The sequence below is a fragment of the Vicugna pacos genome, chromosome 7 (assembly GCF_048564905.1).
Source record: "Vicugna pacos chromosome 7, VicPac4, whole genome shotgun sequence".
Taxonomy (NCBI): Eukaryota; Metazoa; Chordata; class Mammalia; order Artiodactyla; family Camelidae; genus Vicugna; species Vicugna pacos.
Window position 1 is genome coordinate 5,971,613 of NC_132993.1, and position 8,295 is coordinate 5,979,907.

Here is an 8,295-nt window from a genome sequence, read left to right on the forward strand (position 1 = left end):
CAGGAAGCAGATGCTGAGGCATAGTTTGAAATGCAAGAGGATTATTAGAGAATGATGCCTATGAAAAGGTAAATGGAGGAGGATGTAGGATTTTGCAGGCGAGGTCTCAGACCAGGACACAGATCCAACATTCAAGAAAGGAAAAAGGAGAAAAAGCAGGTTTGGGCAGCAGGAACAGAGCACGATGCAGCTCTGACAAAGTTTCAGCCAACTGAACAAAGGGTTCTAGAGCAAATATTGCCCATTACAGGAGTCCTGTATTGAGCAGAAATGACCAGTCCTAGGATGCCATCTGCTCACTCATTGGCTGGGGCTGCCCAAGAAAAGTGTGGCTTTACCTTGAAAGCCAAGGAATTTCCTGAAGGTATTAGTAACTGATCAGTTAACTGCACTTCTTATAGCTGAATGGTAAGCCCTTGAACAGAGATCTGAGTGGCATAACTCCATGGCTGCCACAGATGATGAAAAACTTATCTATCTCAGGCTGGGCTCTGTGTGATGGTAGTAGATGGGGTGATACCTTCCTTGAGAATCCAAAACCACAGCTAGTATCTTATGAAGATTGGGGTTCAAATTTACATTACCCTCGGGGCTGATAAATTGACATAAAAATTGGACCTTGGCCAATGATAGCACTTCAGGTTTCTGGCTGAAGGAAACAAAAACAGAAGGAACTATCCTACAATCCAGACCATGAGCCCAGCTCAATATAAGCTCACAATCAGAAACTGCAAAACCCATTGGGAAACAGTCCACCATTAGTGAGAACACAACAAAAGAACAGGAGTAAAGACTCAAGAACTTGAATTCGGGTAAAATAATCCAAAATAGCATATAACATGAATATTTTTACAATTTATAAAACTAAGGGCAAAAATGGAAGAAGCAGCATGGAAAAATCAAGGTAAATAGAAATCAGCAAAACTTAAGAAAAATCAAGATACTGTTAAAAAGAAACATTTGGAAAAGAAAGCAAGAGAAAAAAATAGAGCTACTGAAATTTAAAAACTCAGTGGGCTGGTTAAGGTTAAACAGAAAACCTAGACACAGCTGTGAAGAATGAGTTAAATAAAAGATAAATGAGGAAAGTACCCAGAATGAAAGACAGATAACATGATGGGAGGAAATATATGGTACATTAAGAGCATAGACTAGGAACACCTACCATACATCTATCAAATCAGATTTTTCTCATCTAGAAAGAGATAATTAGGAAATTAGGAGAAAATAAGTATTTTTTGAAAGAATAGCTAAAAGAATGGATGAAATACATAGATCCTCAAATTCAAGATGCACAAATGTAAATCCACATGTATAAACATTGTGGTGAAACTAGAATACCAAAAACAAAGAGGAAATCCTAAAAGCAACCAGGGTAAAAGACAGACTGACATCAAAGAAAGAACTATTAGATTGACAATAGACACCTCTATGATAAAAGGAGAGGTCAGAAGACAGTAGACTAACACATAATGGTGAGGGAAAATAACTGTCAACTGGGATTTTATACCCAGATCAATTATCACACATAACCAAAACCAAACAAAGACATTTTCAGAAAATAAAAACTGGAAATGTATCATTTATAAACCCTCACTTGAAAACTACTGAGGACTATCCCTGGGAAGAGGAAACTTGAACTTAGTAATAAGAAAAAGGACATAAGGAGAATGGTGAGCAAAACAAATTTAGTAAACATGGACAAATCTTAACATGCATTGACTTTAGAGGGCAATAATAAAGACAAGTTTGGAGGATACAAAACAAGTGGAACTAAAATACTAGACAAACTTGTAAGACGGATGGAGCATGACTTCAATGAAAGCATCCTATGGTCCCTGTGATTTCAAGAGAAGGGCAGAGATACTAATTACGTTTAGACTCTGTAAGTCAAACATACATATTTACTATGTTCATCGTAGCCACTAAAAGAACAGAAATAGCATGGCTCCTAGCAGAGGGAGGAGAGGCGAATAAAGAAAATCTGATTAATCTAATAGAAGGCAGGGAAAGGGCAAAAGAAGCAAAGAAAAGTTATGGTAAACAAAGATGACAAAATAAGGTGATAGATAACATCCAACCATATCTATATTTACTGTAAGTATAAAGAAAATAAGCTCTCCAGTTGAAAGATAGTCAGATTATAAAATTAAACAAAAATTCAGCTCTATGCTTTGAAGTTTAATGAGAAATATTAATTCATTGGGGACAGAAACATAAAGCAGTTACCCTTTCACCAATGACTGCCCCATAACTGTGTTATGTCAACACTTTTTTCTTACTGGCTAAGTACCATAATGACATATTTTCAAAATTCCAAAATGTTTCATCACTTTCTGCTTCAGAAAGTCTCATACCAGCCTCAGCCTGAACCATACTTGAACTCAGTCAGAGCTGGTGTCCACTCCACTCCAGTTCAGGCTAGATCTGTCTGGAGCACTAGCAGCTTAGAGTGATGAGAGCGTGTGGTCTGCTCTTCAAACCCTTCCTCCTTTCCTTCTCTGGTCTTACCAGGTTCCTTCACCCAGACTCTAACTTAGGTCTTTGCAAAACCTCACTTTTGGCCAAGGCATGGAGAGTCCAAAGAGGAGGTAAAGGAGACCATGGTTGTGTTTGTTGACTGAAACCCTTCCTCTGCTGGGTTCCTCCGGGGACTGTGGGCCTCTACTGGTATGGTGGTTTCCAGGTAGGCACTATGTGAGGTTATCTGAGGGTAGTGTTCAGCTTTACCCTGCCCCTCTCTGACAATGAGAACCACTCCTAGAGGGGTAACTAGAGATAATCTGCCCCTAAGTTTTCCCCCAGGTAGGCACCCATCATGTGGGCATGTGGGCAGCCACAGAGACCCTGCCCTATTCTAATCAGTTAATTAACCATTCTGGTGACTGAAGTCATCCATTTTATTTTGGTAACAAGAAAATCCAAATTTATTAATACTGAATTTCTCATCTTAGATTCATCCAAAAAGAATGATCATAGATTAGTTAACCTAGGAGCATCTTAGTAGGCTATTATCTGATTAGTTGACTTCTGGGCTCCACCAAATTCCAGCTGTCTTATTTGTGGATAATTGATTCTAAAATTCACATAGACGTTCAAGGGATCCTGAATATCCCAGAATAATCTTGAAAAAAAAAAAAAGAACAAAGTTGAAGGACTCACACTTCCTGCTTTTGAAACTTACCACAAAATTACAGTAATCAAAACAGTGTGATACTGGCATAAAGATAACATATAGATCAATGGAATAGAATTAAAATAAACTCTCACATTTATGGTCAATTGATTTTTTTTGACATAAATGTGAAGACAATTCAATGAGGGTAAAAAAAATGGTCTTTTTAACAAAGCTGGGACAACTGGACATCCACATGCAAAGGAATGGTGTTGGACCCTTGCCTCATATTTTATATAAAAATTAACTCAAAATGAGTCACAGACCTGAATGTAAAAGCTAGTACTATCAAATTTTTAGAAGAAAAATGGGCATTAGCCTTCGTGTCCTTGGATCAGGCAATGGTTTCTTAGATATGACACCAAAAATACAAACAAAAGAAAATATAGGTAAACTGGATCTCCTCAAAATTAAAAAATTTTGTGCTTCAAAAGACACCTTCAAACCTAAATAAGCAATTCTCCAATGAAGATATATGAATGATCAATAGGCACATGAAAAAATGCTCAATATCACTATCAGAGACATGCAAATCAAAACTACAATGAGGTATCACCTCACACCAGTCAGAATGGCCATCACTCAGAAGTCCACAAATGACAAGTGCTAGAGAGGCTGTGGAGAAAAGGGAACCCTCCTACACTGTTGGTAGGAATGCAGTTTGGTGCAGCCATTGTGGAAAACAGTATGGAGATTCCTCAAAAGACTAGGAATAGACTTACCATATGACCCAGCAATCCCGCTCCTTGGCATATATCCGGAAGGAACCCTACTTCAAAAAGACACTTGCACCCCAATGTTCATAGCAGCACTATTTACAGTAGCCAAGACACGGGAACAGCCTAAATGTGCATCGACAGATGACTAGATAAAGAAGATGTGGTGTATTTATACAATGGAATACTATTCAGCCATAAAACGACAACATAGCACCATTTGCAGCAACATGGATGTCCCTGGAGAATGTCATTCTAAGTGAAGTAAGCCAGAAAGAGAAAGAAAAATGCCATATGAGATCGCTCATACATGGAATCTAAAAAAAAAAAAGACAAATGAACATAAATATAAAACAGAAACAGACTCATAGACATAGAATATAAGCTTGTGGTTACCAGGGTGGGGGGGGGTGGGAGGGGATGGACTGGGAGTTCGAAACTTATAGATACTGACAGGTATATGTAGAATAGATAAACAAGATTATACTGTGTAGCACAGGGAAATACATGCAAGATCTTGTGGTAGCTCCTGATGAAAAAGAATGTGACAATGAATATATGTATGTTCATGCATAACTGAAAAATTGTGCTCTACTCTGGAAATTGACACAACATTGTAAACTGACTATAATTCAATTAAAAAAAAGACACCATCAAGAAGGTATAACTACAACCCAAAGAATGGGAAAAAATACTTGTGAATAATACACTTGATGAAGGACCTGTATTTAGAATATACATAGAACTTTTACAACCCAATTTTTAAATGGGCAAAGCAAACAATTTTTTAAAACTGATTTAAAAAAATGAGCAGGGCACTTGAATACACATTTCTCCAAAGAAGATATACAAATGGCCAATAAGCACATTAAAAAATTCTCAACATCACTGATCATTAGGAAAATGAAAATCAAAACCACCACAAGATACCACCTTACACCTGTTAGAATGGCTACTGTCAAAAAAAAAAAAAAAGAAAAGAAAACATTAAGTGTTGGTGAGGATGTGGAGAAATTGGAGCCCTTGTGCACTGTTGGAAGGAAAGTGAAATGGTGCAACTGCTGTGGAAAACAGTATGGTGGTTCCTAAAAAATTAAAAATAGAACACCTATGATCCAGCAATGTAGCTTCTGAGTATATACCCAAAAGAAGAGAAAGCAAGGTCTCAAGGAGGTATTTGTACAGCCATGTTCATAGTAGCATTACTCACAGCAGCCATAAGGTGGCAGCAACCCAAGTTTCCCTCCATGGATGAATGGATGAGCAACGTATGATCTGTACATACCATGAAATATTATTCACCCCTAAAATGGAAAGAAATTGTGACACAGGCTACAACATGGATGAACCTGGATGACTGACATTATGCTAAGTAAAATAAGCCAGTCACAGAAAGACAAATCGTATATGATTCTCCTTATATGAGGTACCTAGAATAGTCAGATTCATAGAGATAGAAGAGAGAATGGTAGTTGCCCAGGGGCTGGGGCTGGGGAAGATGGGGAGTAATTGTCTGATGGGTATAGAGTTTTAATTTTGCAGGATGAAAGAGTTCTGGAGATCAGTTATACAATAATGTGAATGAACCCAATACTATTGAACTCTGAACTGTGTACTTTAAAATGGTTGATTTTATGTTATGTGTATTTTATCACAATCAAAAAATATTTTAATGGGCAAAGGTTCTGAATACACATTGCCCTAGAGAAGACATATAAATGACTGATATGCACATAAAAAGATGTTCAACATCATTAGCTATTAAGGAAATGTAAACCAAAACCATTGTGAAATACCACTCCACACCCAATAGACAGCTTTAATAAGAAAGACAGTAATAACAAGTGCTGGTGAGGAGGTGAAGTCGGAACCCTCTCACACTGCTGGTGGGAATGTAAAGTGGTACAATGGATTTGGAAAACAATTTTCAGCTCCTCAAAATATTAAATATTTCGTCCAGCAATTCTACTCTTAGATATATACTCAAGAGAAATGAAAATACCCATCCACACACAAATCTGTACACAAATGTTCACAGAAGCATTTTTGACAACAAAGAGTGGAAACAATCTAAATGTCTTATCAAGCGATGAACTGATAAATAAAATTGAGTCTATCCATACAATGCAATATTATTTGGCAATAACAAGAAATGATACACTGATTCATGCTACAACATGGATGAACCTTCAAAACATTTTGTGAGCAAAAGATGCCAGTAACAATTGACCACATATTATATGATGCTATTTACTTGAAATGTCCAGAACAGGCAAATCTATAGAGACTGGGAGTGGATTAGTCATCACCTAGGGCTGAGTGGGAGTGGTTAGGGGCAAATGGGGAATGACTGTTCCTGGGTACAGGGTTTCTTTTTGGACTGCTGAAGATATTCTAAACTTAGGTCATGGAGATGGTTGCATAACTCCATGAACGTAATAAACCGCTGAATCGTACATGTTTTTAAAGGGATGGATTTAATGCTATATGAATTACAGCTCAGGAAAGATGCAACTTATATTAAAAGCTAAAACAATGAATTCTAGATTAAAGATCTAACTGTGTAAAAGCTAAACTGTAAACATATTAGAATAAAAAATTGAGGAATATCCTTAAAGCAGTGGGATAGAGAAGAAGACAAACAGAAAATAAAAAAGCACAAACCCTAAAAATAAAAGTACTAAATTTGATTATATTTAAATATAAATATTTGTGCTGCATCATGAAAAATATTAAGACAAGAGACAGACTGGGATGAGATACTTGCCATGTGTACAACCAACAATGTATTATGTGTATTATAACATCTAGACACATAAATATATGCTTACAACAGCACAAAGGGTGGTGGACAACCTGCTGTAAGGTTAAGGCACCACTGGCGGAGTGGTATGTGATGTAGGCTGTTTAAAATTAAAGATATATACTGTAAAAACATACAGAACCCTAAAAATGAGATATAACTAATAAGTTAATGATAAAAATAGAATTACTAAAAAAAAATACTCAATCTAAAAGCAGGCAAAAAGGAAGAAAGAAAAAAAAGTATCACTGAATGCCTGGAACACAGAAAACAACAGAAGTAAGTAGGAAGATAAGAGACTTAAATGCAGTCATATCAGTAATCACCTTAAGTGTTTGGTGATAGAATTAATATCCAGAATATGTTTTTAAAACACCTATAAACCAATAAGAAAAAGACTTCACAACAGAAATATTGGGAAAGCATACGAGGAAATTCACAGAGGAAGAAACCAAATATCTAGTAAATATGAAAAGATGTTCAACTTCCTTAATAATCAGGGAAATGTAAATATAAAGACAAAGCAAAGTAATGAACTGCCATTTCACACTCATCCAGGTGGCAAAGATTTTAAGTCCATTATCAGTAAATATTGGCGAGGATGTGAAAACAGGGCCCAGGCACTGCTGGCGGGTATGTTACTGGGTACCCTCTTTGGTGAGCACTTAGGCACGAGTAGGGGGAAGATGAAAGCACTCCTGTCACCTACTATTCCACGTTTCTGTGTTTCCGTGTCCCTGAGAGAAACTCTGCACAGTGGGCAATGAGACATGTATGCAGATTCCCCTCTGGGGAATGGAAAGTAAACATGTATTCAATGAAATACTATATAATGGTTAAAATGAATGAACCAGACATGCTTGTTTCAACTTGACTATATCTCAAAAGCATAATGATGCATAAAAAAAAAAAAAACAAGTTCCAACACGATATGGGCTGAAGTACATCATTCACATAAAAATTTAAAATACCAAAACCAGTGGCATGCACTGTTTACTGATACATGGGAGGAAAACCATTGGGAAGGGAAGGGAAAGGGTTCACTGGCCCTAGCCTTACCTCTACCCATAACTTTCCATTTTTAAAGAGAGCTCTGAGCTGACAGCATGCATGCATTCTCCTGTTGTGTCTCAGGGCAGCTCCACCCCTGAGCCCCCTGGGGTCCCTTTAGGTGAACAAATACATTCTACTTCTTTCTCCCCTTTAGTTAGTTGCAGTTGGGTTTTGTCAGTTGTCACCAGGAGGCCTGCCTATACTTTCTTTCTTTTTTCATTTCCAGTTCTCACCACCTTGTAGGTACTCCATAAATACGTGTGTAAGTGAACCTGTCTAGGAAAGTGAGTCGCCAACTCTAGCTCTCCCATTCTTTTTGGGATCTCTCTCTCTCTCTCACGCTTAGAAAGAGCATTTCTCCGGGGGACCAAAAGAGCAACATAGGGTAAACAAGTCACGTCCCACTCGGCCTCAGTTTCCTCCCAAACGCCGGGTCGGCCCCCTCCAGCCCCAGCTCTCTCAGATTCTCAGCATTCTGTCCTTTCAGGTCGAAAACAACACTCGGGCGTTTCACAAAAGCACCCAACCCCCTTGCTCCCCTGGAACCC